The sequence below is a fragment of the Lagopus leucura genome, unplaced genomic scaffold (assembly GCF_019238085.1).
Source record: "Lagopus leucura isolate 7727_CA_CO unplaced genomic scaffold, USGS_WTPT01 Super-Scaffold_1, whole genome shotgun sequence".
Lineage (NCBI taxonomy): Eukaryota > Metazoa > Chordata > Aves > Galliformes > Phasianidae > Lagopus > Lagopus leucura.
In genome coordinates this window covers 5,309,570-5,326,651 of record NW_024962250.1, presented here as the reverse complement: position 1 = coordinate 5,326,651, position 17,082 = coordinate 5,309,570, and positions in this window count along the sequence as shown.

Here is a 17,082-nt window from a genome sequence, read left to right as displayed (position 1 = left end):
GTGACAAAAAACAACAGTGCATAAGGCAAGAAGCATATACCATATACAACCCCAGACAGCATATTTTCAGTAGACACTGAAGTATGCGCACCTGTACCTACTCTTTGTCATTTAGCATGCATTGTTTTAGCTAGCGATGTGATGGAATTTGATTGTTTGTGATTTACATAATTACAGCACTCATGGTATTCCCATTGTTCAAAGTGTCTCCTTGTGGGAGAGATTATTCTAGTGAATGACACAATTTGTTCTTCTGTGACAAGTCTTGGTTTAAAAAAGAAATGCTAAATATAGTGTAGCTGACGGATCTTAAACAACGTGTCACTGACACTTGCTGTAGTGGAAGGAATCATACGTGAGCCAGAGAGATTCCCTGTTTTGGAATATGTAGTGTACATATATATGTAGTATATGATACATTGCAGCAGGAGTACACAGCACAGATGTAGAGGTGAAGTAATGCGTTTAACAAATGACAGAACTTGTAAACTATTTGTGAAACAGGTGGGAAAGGACAAAACTGCAGGTAGTTAGCCCTAAGTGGCATACTTCAGTTAAAAATCCATGGTATGTACTATCTCTGTTGGGCTGCAATACACTGTCTCAAAGCAATGGTGAACTATAACTCCAAAGTGTCTTAGAAGGAAACATCTACCCACAAGATCAGACTCATGGTTTGTACAGTTATGTATCTCAGCTGCTGCCCTATCAGATAAGGGCATCATTTCATCAAAACCTCCGTAGCTTGCCTCTAACACATCAATCTACCAGCTTAAATTATCAGCTGCATTTCCCAGATCTAATATCTTTGGAGAAAATGAGTTTCACTTGCTCATAAAATGCCATGTAAATTAGAAAGAGAATTAATAAGGTGCATATCCTCCCTTTTCCCCATCAGGTCTCAGGTAGCACTACACACTGTTCAGAAGTTTTGTTTAGACAAGCATCTTTGATACCACAGACGTATGAAGATTAGAGAAACTTGTTGGAACACGTTAGACTTTGATCCTTGACAGTGCAGAGAGCACATATTATTTCAAGTTTCCTGAGTTTGAAAGAGAGTAAGGGAGAAGCCACGTGGGAATGCTTTTGCCAGCCTTCCAGCAGCCTGTGCTCCACACCAGAAGAGCAGAGAGCAGAATGGCAGTCAGGACACTCTGTCCTTCCTGCCAGCAAGGTCACATGTGGCTTTTTCCATTAAAGGAAAGGTCCATGAGGTTCACTCATTCATATTCATAGCTTCACCTGAGAAATTTAGCACATGGGAACCCTACAACCACAGTTCATGCCCTGCCAACTTGGTGCATTGCTCACCCTTCTTTGACATGTGTTCATTCATTCAGTTGTTCAGATTGGGGTGTGATCTGGAAGTGAATGAATGAACGAACATGTTTGACTTACCGAGGGGGAACAACAGTATTTGCCACCATTTCTCTTTCTGAGGAAGGTTTTTACGGTGGAGAAACTTTCATGTTTCAGTTCATGACTTCATACACTTGATGAGAAACAAACTTACATCTCCACCTTCCCAGCTGACATACAAGTGCCACTGCCACTTCTCTGACAAAAGAGGAAACTGATGGTAACTGACACACTGTGTCCGCAGAGCAGATCTGACAAGGAAAACGTTACCCAGATCGAAGCCTCAGTGACACCTGAAGGAAATGATTGGCCACCCATAGACTTCAGTATCTCTAATGATACAGGAGAAGAAAAATACCAAGTTGCCCCAGTGTGTTAGAGACAGAGACTGGGGGATAAAGATAAGCAAGACACCATTAATTTGCGCCATGCTTTTACCACCCTCAATTTCAAGGGTCCATGTTCTCATCTGCTTATTCCTCCTGCACCTTTTGGACTCCTGCCCTTTGCAGGAGGCACCCAGGAAGCCTCTGTCACTTTGACAGACTCCTTCACAGTTCCTCTCTTCCATCTTTTCCTGCCCAGGCTGCTTTAAATGCTCATGTAGTTATTTTCCTCTTGGCAGCCTGCAGCACACGTGGTCCTCACTGTAAGGAAGCAGAGAGGTGGTTTGAACTTAAACTGAGCTGACAGCGTCAATGGCTTGGCCAGAAAGATGAAGGTAGGAAGAAAACCAGCACAAACAGTGCTTCCCAGGGACTTCTCCGCTCTGTGACGAGCTGTGGCCCCTGCCCATTGCTCCAGACACCAACATCTGTTCTGTGCCAACCGGTGAACTGTGAGCCCCAGGGGGTTTTGACATTTCTGGTCTGGAGCAAAAACCAGGATTGCTGATGCTATTGCTACCACATTACTTGAGTCTAATTAGACAAACAAGCTGTTAAAACAGCACCATCTACCTACAAAATGTTTTCAACCAATAAGAGATCAAAATCTCAAATCATAGGGAATCAGTAGGCAATCTCCTGAGATCAGGAGGTAACGGATATGGTGCACAATTGTCCTGTGACAAGCCCTGGACAGGTCACAGCTCTCTTGTCACCACGGTCCTGGCAGAAGTATTGGGTTGAGGAAACATACCCTTCAGGGAGCTTCCCACTGGCTCTCCTGTCTGAGTGCTCTCTGGTCTGTGGGAGGTGAGATGTAACAGGGAAACAACCAGGGAGCTTCCCACTGCACAGGTTGAGATCCCACTGAAACAAAATCATGGTGTCATTTTCCATCCCACCAGATGAGAGCTGATGCATGACACTGGCATTTGGATGAGGTCTGGTAGAAAAAGGCAGGAAAACAGAACTCACATCCAAGACAGCTGCTGTAACCAGCTTAAACAGGAAAAATAAGTCCACGAGTGCAGCACTCTTATACTGAAGCAGTTTTTGACTTCTCAAAGGAAAAAAAACACAACACACCATTAGTTGTGTTGTTTCCTTTCAGTCTTCATTGTGGTTTGGGGTTTCCTTTGCATTTGAATATTTTCCACTTAGGCTGACAATAGAACAACCCACTGTGGCCTTTTCTTACCAGTCAATTCCCAAGCCAGTCAGCCAGGCCCCAGATCACAGTAGGGCAGCACTGCTGTGGTGGCAGTCAATGTACTGTCCTCTTCCTGCACTAAGGCCATGCCATGCTATGGGACAGCAGTATAGAGCTAACTGAAGCCTTGCAGGTCTACAGCATCCCTCATATCACACACTGTTGGGACTAGGAAGGGAATACCAAAATGCCCCTGAGCACATCAGGAGAATAGGAGCAGGGACAGTGAGGTGGGTGGGGGAAAAGGGGGGTCAACACTTGGACATTTCCCTGGAGGAGGCCTTGTCCCTGAGCAGAGTGGGGAGCTGAGGACACCCTGCCCATGTGGCTTGGAATCACCCCCAGTGCAGCCTCAGGGGAGCATACAGCTGTCATGCAGCATCTTATTAGCCACAGCCTGAAAGAGAGGCAAGGCTACCTTGGCAGGAAATGCACTTTTCCTCTCCCTCCACCTCCCTATTTTAATGATTTCATTCCCAGGGCAAGAGATGGCCAGTGGCTTCACACTTCATGCGGTAAACTCGTGCATCTATGCACAAAACTAATACCCTGACAGATTTGGAACTCTGGATGTACTTTTTAGCTCCCTGTATGGCTGAGTCTGTGCTTTGCTCTCACAAAGCACAGCACTCCAGCTTTAACACCTTCTCCATCCATCCCTCAGTACAAACCCAGAGGTCATTTGCTTTGCATAGTGATTTTTCTTTGATCGAATAGCTTTGCTGGGAGATGGGTGTCCTGCCAGCAGGGATGTCTGGACCACTGGAACAGATGAGCTTTCTCAGCACTTTGCAGGGCAGCTCCTAAAGAAGGAGCAAAGAAGCAGAGCTAAATTAATTAGCTACCAACTAAGAGAGAGTAAACATCTTCAGGCCCTCACCACCCCCTTTGGGTTCCCTTGCCTGTAAACTGCAGAGGACAGAGAGAAGTCAAATTACCCATCATGCAATTTCCTGATTTGGGAATATCAGATATACTCTTACTTGATGTTGTTATAATATTACTTCTACATAGAGATATTTGTGTAGGGACTTTTGGATCCACTGAAAGCATTTGGAAATTGCAGGGAATTGTTTCCAAGCAAAACTATAAAATATTTATAGGAGTGACAACAAATCAAAACCCTCCGTTATTTAGCCAGCTTATGGAGAAGGAAGGGATAGGATGTGGGTACAGGCTCAGAGGAGAGTTGCTGTAAACCAATGAGAAAGGAATCAGATCCATGTCCACAAGGCCGAACAGATGGGAATACAGTTTGTACAAACTTTATGTGAGCATAAGGCAGGGATGAGTGTGGGAAAGGGAGAAGAATATCCAGGAGAAGCATTAACTGATATGCTATCCTGCCTTGACTTTAAAGTGAGTTATGAGCCCTAATGAACAATCACATCAGTCTTCACAAATGACAGCCACAAATGCCATCCTCCAGAGATGATATCTTGTTCAGCCTGAAATAACCCTTCACTGCAAAAGCACACGCATATACAGAACAAACAAAACAGGGAAATGCAGTCTCAGCCAGCAGGAAATCCTCAGACGCATCAAGGGAAGCTGACTGCACCAGGGAGACATTTCATACATTATATCACTGAATTCAAAGGCAAAATATAATCCAAAGGTTGCACATGACAAGGAAAAGCAAGCAACATCCTTCTGATAAGCACTCCCAGGTGAGGGTATCTGCACGCATGATAGCACAGAACCACATTTGATTTCCACCTCATCTGTTTCATAACCAGGAAATATCTGACTTTCCTTTTTCCTTGATGCTTTGGGGAAGTCACATCTTACCACACAAATTTACCAAGTGCAACATGAGCAAGTGGGTTTGCAAAGCCCATGGGGAATCCATTGTCGGGGACATCCCCTTGGTACACATCACTCCAGGCACAGCATTGCCTCCTCTTGCATACTGCTCTCACTGCATTGACCAAGAAGACAACAACCTGAGAGCCTCACATCCTCAGCTCTCCTGGCCTGGACATTCTCAAGACACCCAAAGGCAGCAGGAGAACAACAGTTTACAGCTCATTCTCACAGTGCAGCTGTCATCCTGCCCATGTTCTGCTCTTGTAACTTTAGGTTTGTGGGCAGGTTCGCCTCATCTCCTGGGCTGTCTTCTGCAGCTCGTTTCCATTTCAGTAAGCCTTGTCACATGTTTCTGTTTGTTCCCTTTTGCACATGGGAAAGCATTTTCCCAGTGGATCCCATGACCTGACAGGTACTGCTGCTGCTGCTCAGGTGGCTGCACAAACAGCATGACAGAAGCATTTTCTGGACAGTAATCAAAGCAATAAGAAACAGCTCTTGAGACAAAGATGTCCAAGAGCACAGAGATCAGGGAAAAGCATGCAGGTTTCTTCTCACACCTTTTCTTCGTAGATTTTACTCACATCCAACTGTTTTTTTTGTTTGTTTGTTTTTAAACCTTCTGACACCATCTTAAATAATGCAGCCAAGTGTGTCTTGGGCAAGTGCTGTAACAAGCTGCAGCAGAGCATGCTCCCAGCACACAAGGAGGGGCCTTGAGGTGTTGCTAAATTTTAGGATCAGGAAAGGAAGGAAGGAGATGGCTGGCCCCCATGAGACTTGGGGTTGCGCTAGTGAGGGCAGGTGGAGGGAAGGGATGGTCCCACTGGGGCAAGGAGAGACAGCACAGAGCTTGGAGTGAAGCCGGTGACCTTGATGGCATAGCTCCATCTTTAGTGCTAGACAAGTTAGTCATCAAGTCCTACAATAGCAATATGATGACGTAAGTTCACCAGAAAAAAACAGTCTCAAAATTGAACAATGAAAAAGCAAAGCACTGGAAGGCAGACAAAAGACAAGATGTCCTTTCTTGATCTTCATGTAGCCACCTGAAAACATCCAAAAGAGACCACTTCAGTTAACCCCCTAGGCATTTTTCTGCTGTCTGTGGAAACTCTTAATAAAAATTTTCTTGAAGGCATGAAGCATGGAGGAAGAATTAGTCCAATCTAGTGATGACACATGGTGTAGATATATGTGCTGCGCAAAATGATCATTTCTCAAATTCTTGGTGTAAATCAGTCCCTGGGGAGAGGACAGATGATAGCACCCTTTCTGATCAATTGCTCACAGCAGCTCGTCCTCAGATCACCTCCGAGGATGACTGGGAGAGGAGAAAAGGATCTTGCCCTGCTTTGTGCAGGAAACTGAAAGCCGAGCATTGCTTGTGAACATGTTTTTGCCTTTCGGAGGAAACACTTCCAAGCCAAATGCTTTGCATTTCTTCAACACAATTAAAGGAAAAGGAAGAGGCAGGCTTAGCTCTATGAAAATAGGCAGCAGATGCTGGAGGAGAAGAATGGGAAAGGTTGTCCTATAGAGCAAAGGGGCAAGAATAGTCCAGAGTGAGCGAGCACAGCTGGAAAGGGCCACAGGCCCCCAGCTGTTCTGTCCAAATCTGCAGCCACACATGTGTGGAGGGGGACAGGTTACAAGTACCACATGTAGAAAGTGAGAAACAAACTCTAAGCACCAGGAATGTAAAAGAGTCACACAAAGGCGAAGCCACCTAATTCCTAGAAGAGACTGTGTGCATCCAGACCCCTTCTTACTGTTACAGCACTCATCTTCTGCTTGGATTGGGAGGAATTAGCTTTGTTTATTCTTGAGTATCATTTTGGCTGCAGGCATTCCAGATATTCTGTGCAAGGGTAGGAAATGGCAGGCCTTGACCTACACATCTCTCAGTCTAACTGCATAATATAGAGGACAGGAGATGAAATATCTCACAGATTCACACAGCCAGGCAGCACTGCAGCTGGTCATGGAAGGCAGGGCTCTGGAGTTGCTTGCAAGTCCATATACTCCCAAATATGTCACCCTGCTCAGGCGTTCTGAAGCACAGCTCCATGTGATAGAGGCAACACCGACAGAGAATGTGTTCTTGTGTCCAAGAGCAGACCGGGTCACACCAATTTATAAAGAAAAACAACAGCAAACATGGCCCATTCGCTGGATAAACAACTACTAGCAGAGAGCACCTGCCTTGGGATTAGGTGGAGAAACTCCACAGAAATTTATAAACTTGGTTAAAATGTAACTTTGTCATTCCTTCTCAGTAATGACAGGCAGAAGTGGCACTTGTCTTGTACAGCTAAAGCACAAAATCCCCTCGAATTCATAGTAAGATACAACAAGTTCTCATTACTGAGTTTTTACACACTTGCGTACCTATGTAGCAGCCCTCACTGGGGTTTTGTTGACAATCTCCAAGAGCCAGGCATGCAGCAATTTGGGCTGAGTGCAACAAGGGACATACAGAAGAAGGTATTCCCACTGTGCTATCATTACCCTGTTAGTGAGCGACCTGCAATGGCTACACTTTTGCAAACCATTGTTCACTTAAAAGAATAAGAAAGAAAGAAAGAAGGAAAGAAAGAAACTGCTTCTCTGCAAGCAACGTTTAACCATAGACAAGAAGAGATTAATGAGCACCCTCTGTTAAAACCTGAGCAGGAATCACACATCACAGAAAACACTTAATCTCAAATTGGAGCCAGGAGAAATTTTATGTTTTAACAAAGACAAAAAGAGACAAGGAGTTAAACATCTTTTCAGTCTTATTGGGATGACTTCATTTCTACATAGATGAGTACAACCCACAGACCCCAGCACCTCCTCACTCCTACTCCAACATCTTTTAAACTCCACATTTTCACACAAGCATCTGCAGCCACCTCTCTTTAGTTATTAAGCTAAGAATATGTGTCAGCAAAACATTTTCTAACATTAGTCTTCAAGATTTGCTTGATACACATGAAGGCAGCTCTAGTTTTCAACTCTGCACTTCCAGGAAATCTGGCAAGAAAAATCTGTGTAATGTTCTGTTTAACAGAAGATTGGAATGCATCGTGAAACCTACAGGATGGGCTGCCCTGATCTCTGAGATGCTTACGGGAGGTGGATGCAGCCCCCCAGGCCAGCTGGCTTTGTCAGCAGCAAATCTCAAATCCATGCCTACATGAATGGTTTCATAGCATGAATGAGATCATAATAGTGCAGCCCCATAACAACGTATGGGGCTGAGATATACACTACCTGGCTACAGCCCCTCTGCAGCCATCAGCAGCTGCAAGCAGCCCCTGCTGCAATCTGAGTGACACCAGCTGTGCCCCCATCTCACATTCTCTCCTGCTGGTGCAGATGGTGCCCTTTTACCTCCAGTACAGAGCATACTGATCCTTGTCAGCATCAGAGCACAGGTGGATTCCTCAAGGGCTACATGCCCAGAGGATTACCCAGTCTATATCTTGAATTCCTGACATTTCTGGAGGACAAGAGATAAGTCTTTTTAACTAGGAAAGCAGAAACATTTTTTTTATTTTTCAGAGAGAAGTTAGATTTTACAAGCCTTCTCTCTAGCAATCATTCATTTGGATCTCAGCACCATCCTGTGTCACCACGATTTGTGACAAGCCTGTGAGTTATGCAAGTGAACGCGCGTACTTCTGAGCCTAGAAAAAAAAATCAGCTACAAAGCAGAAAAACCCTTGCAGCCTTAACAAAGAGCAAGCGTCTTTCTGCTGTGATGTAGATTAATGTAGTGGGTATAGAGAGAGATCAAAAAAATGGTAAAGGCATAGGGAAACTTCTATAGAGAGACACTGAAGAAACAGAAACTGTCTGTTTTACAAAGAAAATGAGTAAGAAGGATGTACTGCAAGTGTATGAAGCATGAACAGGCTAGCAACGGTAAGTCCTTAATGCTTTCTCCTAGAAAAAAAAAATACATTCACTGAAGTTGATGCTCGGAATATGCAAAACCTTGGAAAAATACAATTTTTACACAGTGCACAGTGTGTGAAACTCAGCAGTACCTAACTGAGGAACTCAGTGGGACCCAGTGAGGGAGAGCAAGGAACACCCTGAGCACCCGACATGCAGCGCCAGGCAGGCTTCTGCCTTCCCCTGGAAAAGAAGCAGCACTGAATTTGTGCAGCTCCTGTGCTGAGCATACACCCAAGAGAAGCAGCCAAACCACACAGCCAACCTCCTGTCTGGTACCGTTCCTGTAGCAGGTTCTAGGATCTCTGAGCCAATAGCTCTGTTTGAGTTCTCCTATCATTCATCCCTGATGGTAGTGACTGCATTAATTCCTGCTTAACTTCAGCTTTTAGAAAAATCAACTAGATACAATTTGATTTTTGTGTCTGAAAGCTCCAAAGCTTCACACAGGCTATTCACAATGTGTTCTGTTCAATTGGATGAACCCTAGTTTAATATTATACTTCTGCTACTCATCATGTCAGAAAAAAAAACATGTTATTAACAACTGATGCTATTTGACACAAGTAATAGCTTTGGTAGTTGTCTGTCTTTGTCAGTGATGACAACTAGCAATTCCATCTCCACATTAATTATAACAGTGACTTCTCACATAAGGCAAGCCGGTGAAGAATGTTTCCATAGGCACAGAACTGGTTCTGTGGCTGTTTTCCTGGTCTTTTAGGGGCAGGATAGAAACAGTTTTGAATGCAATCAGATCATCATATATATCACTAATCAGCTTAGCAACATGTTTCAGTGGGTTACTGAAAATCCAGTATTTCGTGGGTTGAACATTGCACTTCCACAGGCAAGTCTCTACAAGAGCTGTCACCACTGAATAGTGATTATGTCACACCAGATTATGCAGGTCTAGGCCTCCTGCCCCAGACTTCTTACTGGCTTCATACTTATTTACATTTCTCTGTGCCTGATACCTCACATTCTCACACAAGTTTTGTAATTCCTTGGAAATACGTGGGAGAAGACTCAACTCCTCACTGTGGTGACTGCAAAAGGCCCCACAACACCTTCATAAGATGGAGATGTTTAACACTGTAACATAACGGGAAACACAACAAGTGACAGCAGGGTAGGAGAGTTCCAGGCTATAGTAAGCAACGATAAGCTCAAGTGCAGCAACCACAGAGGCAGAAACACAAAGGAAAGAAAAGCTTCTTACCTTCAGAAGGTCTCAGGTACACAGGGATCTCCAGTAAGATTCCCTCACCTCCACTGCCAACCCTGAAATGAGGTCTGGGAAGGGGTGGATCCTGGCTCCAGCCCTTCTGGTCATTCAGGTGCAGTGCTTGCAGCTGACTCCCCTGGGTGGGCCCTGCCTTCCCACCAGGTGCTCAATCACTGCTTCAAGCCATGACTTCGCATTTCCACTATAAGATGGTGCAGCTGAGGCCTCTTGGGCTGCCCTGAGTTGTATTGTAGTGAGGTGGAGGTCAGCCTCTTCTCCCAAGTAACAGTAATAGGACAAGTGGGATCTTAAGTTGCATCATGGGCGGTTCAGTTTGGATACCAAGAAAGACTTTTTCTCAGAGAGTTGTAAGGCACTGGAAGGCAGACTTTTTCAGGGAAGTTTCCCAAATCCTCTCCCATCTTGAAGCTCTCAGTCACTGGCAGGGCTGTCAGATTTTTCTGCTCTTCAGCAAGAGAAAACAGCTCTGGGCCCTGAGCCATCTCAGCACAGCTCTGAAGCTCCAGTTCTCACAGTATCCACGCCTGCCTCCTCGCTGCCAGCCTGATGCTGCCGGATGGCCATTCAAGTGCTGGGCACGTGGGGGCTGGCGCTGGGGAGCGGGCTGGGGGTGGCCACCTGCTGTGACAGGTCACTTCACCTGCTCTGCCCCAAAATGATGAACTCAGCTCTCCATTCAGTTCAGCTGCTGTCCAACTTTGGAGGCAGGGAAAGAGCTGCTTCTGCTGATTTTGTCTGCCTTGCCAAAGCAAATTTCATGCATGAAAATGTGAGATAGGTTTCTCTCCAGCACTTAGGGATAATCAGCCAAGACTGATTAAATGAAAGTATGAAAAATAAAACCACTCAGCGATTGCTATCTTTTGAAGGCAATGCATTCAGTTATCAGGTGTGCTTTGATGACGCTGTTCCAGCAGTGCATGTCTTATTTCTTCTGGTGCTCAGATCATTCATAGGATAACCCAAACTGCTCCTTCTTACTGACACTGTGTCACCACACATGAGAAAATGTGAATGTAAAAATCTGAAAAGTAAAATGTGTGACATTGCCCAGCAGTGATAAATAGTATGGAACAGCTCCAACACCCTGCTCATGTTACATCCATCAGGCTGACAGAAACCAGGGCTCATGCTCTAGACTAATTATTTTTGCACAGTTAGACATACCATCTCTATTCCTGGTATCTAACTTATCTCTTATGTATACATAAGCTCAGTAGAGTCCTTATAAACAAATTTGGAATGCATTAATAATAGATCTATGGGATATGGTGCATACTTGCATGCCTGCCCAAAGTCCAGAAAGAAATTACTAGTTTTACATAAGTAGTTTTTTTCTTTTTTTCCCTTTATCCTTTCTGAAATATAATGCCTCATGAAAGCTAGCAATTATCCCAATTTTCTGATTCTTTCTCAGTTATCCAGCCCTCAGTGTGTATGCCTACAACACATGTGATGTTGGTGGAGCCCTTCTGGCAGCACTGCATGGCATTTACTGCTCAGAAACCTGGCAGTGACTCTACACATTCTTTTCTCATGTCTTATGTTGAAGATGTACAAGTTGCTTTGCACTGTGTAACCTAATGATGATGACTTTACTGCCAAGGTAAACTTTTACATTGTGATATTAAAGGTTAAACCTCGATTATGGTGTGACAGCGGTCTGGATCTTCTTTTCTGTACACTTCATTTTGTAAATTATCTATTTACTTTCTTATCAAGACATGAAAAAAGACTGTTAATTCTCCTGCCATCCTTCTGAAGAATTATTACTCTGATCCCTCTCTAGTCTTGCAAAGTCTATGAGATTTCAGCATTCGCTTGCCAATATTATCATGTATTTTCAGTCTTCTTTTAATGTCCATTGCTAGATGATCACGAACAACATTAAATTAGGTCTTAAACTATCAAATTCGGCTTTCTTGGAATGAGTTTAAAATGGACTCATCTGTGAATACGAGCAGTTGTGGAGATGCTGTTTATTTGAAGTTGGAGGGCAGCACTTTCTGTCCTCTATGGACTGCTCTGATAGTGGGTCCAACTCAGTATCTGATTTCCATAAGACACCTCATTAGAAGTCCGTGCAGTAACACCTATAACTTGAACTGAGCACAGCACTTTATGAGGCTGCCTCTGAAGCTGTGAATGTACTGGTATCACTTTCACAGAGGTGTGTTGACAGGTACAGCTGACACAGCAACCCCAAAATCTTTCTGCAGCATTTGTGGCAAGAGCCTCTCTTTCCAACCCAGCTGGCACCGAGCGTCCCCGCATCCCACATGGTCCCATTGCTGCATCTAGAATCATGTCTGCAGCTCAGTGTCATTGCTGCCAAAGGGGCTTGGCTGTGAGCTCCAGGGCATGCAAGGCAGGGCTGGGACTGTGTGGGCAGATAATAGCAAGTTTATTGTCATCACATTCCTCTAATGCATGTGCTCATTCAAAGAGTTATACAAAAAGCTCTTTGTGCTTGCAGATGCATTGCTTCCATTCGTTTTCACAGAGAAGAAAATGATACCTGTGTGAGGCAGCCCACAGCCATTTCCCTGCTACAGTCACCACTAAGAAATATTTCTTAGATGGACACAGCCCTCAAAAGCAGCTGTGCATGAATACAGCACCTGCAAGGCATCAGACACGAAGAGTTTTATTGTTGGTTTCGTCTGTCTGTTTGTTAAGAAGCAACTCCAAAATCTAGACAGAGATAACAGCAATTAGTCGTAACAGTAACATCAGGAGCCTCAGCCCAGGGTGAGGTCCCTCATGCTAGAATCCAATAAGATACACAGTGAGAAGAAGTTCTGTCTCCAACGCACTCCTGGCCGTGATCTGATTGAGCTTGCCAGCCTGCTGGGAAGCCACCAGCTCCTGCAAATGACTGAGGCACCAAAAGGGCACTTAATAGGAGAAAAAGTTGAAGAAAACCAAATAAATGATTTGCTTCAGTGTTTATGGTAGAGGAGCTCAGGGAGGCTTCTACAGCAGTTATTTTATACAGGGGCTGAGCAGAACCTGCTCATACTCATTGGATGAGGTGCTACGAGATAGGTTTAGTAGCTTAGCGGGTAGTAATAGTGATAGGAGGATGGTTGGACTAAATGACCTTGTAGGTTCTTTCCAACCTTCTGATTCTGTGATTCAGATGCAGGAGAACTCTTAGAACAAATAAATGAAAATAACAGTAACAAACCAGCACAATCAGCCTTCACACATATTTATACATTACATATTTACATAACGCATATAAACATGCTGCTGTTGAACTAAGCATTTTGGGATATAACCTGCTTCTTAAGTTGGTCTTGATGCCAGAACTGCAAAGGGGATCTATGGTGCCATTTCCAAAGCTAGAAGTTATATAAGAAAATATAAACCAGTGTTTGTTGCCCATGCCATTAGACACGAATGGTACAGAGAAGAGGAATTGCCATGGTTTCTGCAGAAGGGAAGCTGTGGCTCCATTACCTGTGGTAACTCTTTGAAACAATCCTCTTCCCAAGGGCTGTTCAAAGGTTGTCAGCCCTGAGCACCTTGATCCAAGCTGGTCTGCCCTTGGCAGGGAACTGGACAAGACAGAAAATAGGACTGCAATTCCATCATCACAAGAAAAATGCACTAACCTACACCATAACTGAACTGCATTATTCATTGCCACAGGACACCATTCTGACCAAAGTAGAAATGATTTTAAAAATACAGGCATATTAACTGAGAAAAGATCTGTTGATGGCAAAAGACACAGTGAATTGGGTTCAACTTCTAGCATCAGAGATCTCCACAATGTAAGCTCCACAATGTAAGTGCATATACTGCAGAAAGCTCAGTCTTGTGCCCCCCCCCATCTGCTATGCACACTCTGAACTCCAGCTGTATGTTACTGGGAGGATTATGGTATTACATAAGCTTTTATTTTGACCAGCATGGCTGTTCTCAGGCATAAGGAAGCAAGTGGTGTATGTAATGTTGTGCAGGGGGAAGAAAGCAGCAGCAAAACCAATGTGAATCATTGCTTTTGGAAACTAATTGTCATCAATTAGCCTTTCACCTTTGGCTGACAAAAACTACCTCTTGAATATTCATTTCAATTAACTTGCCTTGACCAGGCTGTCACTCCAGGATTTGTTTCCCCTGGATGCTAGCTGGCACAGGATAGCTATTGCAGCATGGAGGGCCACAAATGGGGCTGCCAAAGCAGTGTGCCTAGCTATTTGTGAACAAGCAGCTTTGGATTTGTGCACTCAAGTGTTTATGTCAGGAGCACGGAGAAGTAAGCTGGTGCAGTGTGGCTTTGTCAAACAGGCTCAGAAACAGAGCCTGACTTACAGAGAGTTGTTAGTGGCCCAAGAGGGACTGAAAACAGAAAGCTGTGAATGTTATTTGATGTTTAAAACAAACAAAATGAAAGAATACATGAAAATATACAGTCAAGGGAAAAGAGACTAAACAAATAAATCCTCATTGACTGCAAATCATTTGCTCATTTCTTCCCAGCAGGATGAGTTTGCCTTTCTCAAAACCCAACAAATGTTTTGGAAGGCAAGAGGCTGTCCAACATCCACACGTTATGTCATGCAGCCACTCCTTCACACTGTCATCAGCACCCCCGTGAAGTCCATGAGCAGGCTCAGCTGTGGGGCCAGGAAAGCTGGCACTTGTGGAAGGATGTGTTCCTGGAGCTGAGATGTGGCAGCTGCAAACCTGATGCTTTAGATACTCAGCATTGATGTTTTTCCTTCTCTACACCAGCCTACCCTATTGTGTCACATTGCTCCAGTCTGAATAATCCCAGATCATCATAGATCCCAGCCATTGCCTTTTCAAAAATCAAAGCTCAGGGAGCCCTGGCAGTGTATAAAGCGCTCCTCACCCCTACTCCAGTGGTAATGCTTAAGCCTGACTGCCCTGCACAACTTCCAGTGATTGCAGCACCCAATCACTGGAAACCAACATATCTATTCAGGGCACATTCTGTTCCTCCACAAATCATCCACACATTTCCTTCCTTTCATAAATGCTGTGATAACAGCTGAAAAGTGAGAGAAAAATAAAGCTGTGTGATATATGTGAAATGCAAAATGGTTGCTCTGTTCTGGCACCATTTGTGTACTCGTTTCTCCCCATCAGCCACAAGAAGGAGGGTCATAAGTAGAACAAGGCAGGGACTGTGAGGGAAGGCAGTGTTTTTCATTGGGTTAACTGGTACAGTTAGTCTCACTGTGACAGTAGACTCTTTTAGCCATATTTATATTGAAAACCCATCCTTAGAAAATAAAGCTCAGAAATTCAGAAATAATTGAAAAACAGAGGTACACAGAATGATGGAGATGCTTCCTGCCTTCCTGAATCCCAGCACAGGAATATAGCGCCCTGTTACCAGCACACAAGCAGAAGGCAACATCAGCATTGTCCCTTACCTTTCTGAAGATTTATCAGTGTAGTGGCACCTGTTCCAAGAACATTCCTATATATTGTATCAATAGAGCCAACTCTAAAACCCCTCAGGGATTAAAACTCATACTGAGATATAAAAGAAATCTGTGCTGTCAGACCTCAAACACATGACATAATAATCAGAGAACATACTACGTGTTCTTTAGTGTAAAGAAAATAGCCCCCAGCCTCTTTGGCTCCGCTCAAGACTGCAGGGTTTGATCAAGCAAGAATGGTGGCAGCCCCTGTGGAGGAGTTAACATGCTGAAAAAGCCCCATCCTAGGGGATAAAGCACCACCAAAGGCTCATTTTAATGTTGCAGAGTTGAATGAGCCTGCAAACAAAGAATATATCATTATCTGGCACATGTTGTAATTCTTGTTGAAGCATTTTACATAATTTGCAGCTACTTTCAACTTCTGTTCCCCATGTGGCATTGTTCGACCAAGGGGAGATAGTAAGCTATCTATTCCTGGAACATTTTCCATTGCTTATTGTCATGTGGCTTCAGGCCAGACCCTAAAGGAGAAAAAAAACACATACATAACATCAGGAGTATGAATAGGACTGTCTAGTGGAAATCAGTGCAACTTTAAGGAGTGGTTAGGTAAACACTTCATTACCTCTCTCACCTACAGTTAGTGGTAAGAAGGAGCCTCCAGGTGATGCCAGATGAGTCAAAGATCAGTCTCATTAGATACAGCCTGAGCACAGGTTCACCATTTGTCATTTAAAAATGATGAAGGAAGAGCAAGGAAATACATAAGAAATATCTTTACCTTACCTGCGTGTAGTCAGGTGCATCTTTGAGACAGCAACATCTCAATACTGCCAATTAAGATCACTTGGGACTCATTAGATGATACAAACCTCTGCTTTGCAGTTTCACAAGTGTTTGTAGCTACTGAGAGAGGAGACTCTACTGAGAGGAGGCCCTCTGCCTCCATTTAGGGGCACATAGGGCTCAGGTGTGCCTCTGCTCTGCTGTGAGCAGACAGACCCCTCAGCTGCATGAAAAAGCTCCTGCATCTTTAAAGGCAGAGTTCCCTGGCTCAGTAGGTAAAAAAACACAGGGGGATACCTGACATACAGAATGCTGTGGACATTTTTCATATGTTAAAGGTGTAGAAAGAAGTGATTCACTTGAAGCAATTTGTTATTTTGATGCTCACTAAAGAACAGAGTGACTTTTCTCTCCTACAAGTGAAATCAAACCCAAAGCATTAGTATTCGTGCTAAACCATGGAAATATTTGTTTAAAAGTAAATAAAAGCATCAGTGACTAATTCCAGTCACAACCACCTCACAGCATCATCCATTTTTCTCAGAGTAATTCAACAGTGCCTTAGGTGTGTGTGCAATAAATACTAATTAAACCACGCTGGGGGCAATGAGCATACCTCACCTCCCTCGTGTGCAGACACAGTGCTTCAGAGAGGATACCAAAACATTATTAGAGTGTGTACAATTAACAAACACACGATTAGAAGAGTAGCGTGGTCAGGATGGTATTTAACAGGTTTATAGTTAGAAAGATCATCATGGAGGAAAGAGTAAATAAAAAATGAAATGCTCACCCACATCCAAGGCTCTTAGTAGAAAACACCAAAAGGAGAGATCTCCAGAAAGAGACCCTTCCCATGTGGTAGTCAGCCCTTAAATGTGGTCTAGGAAAGGTGCAGCCAGGCTC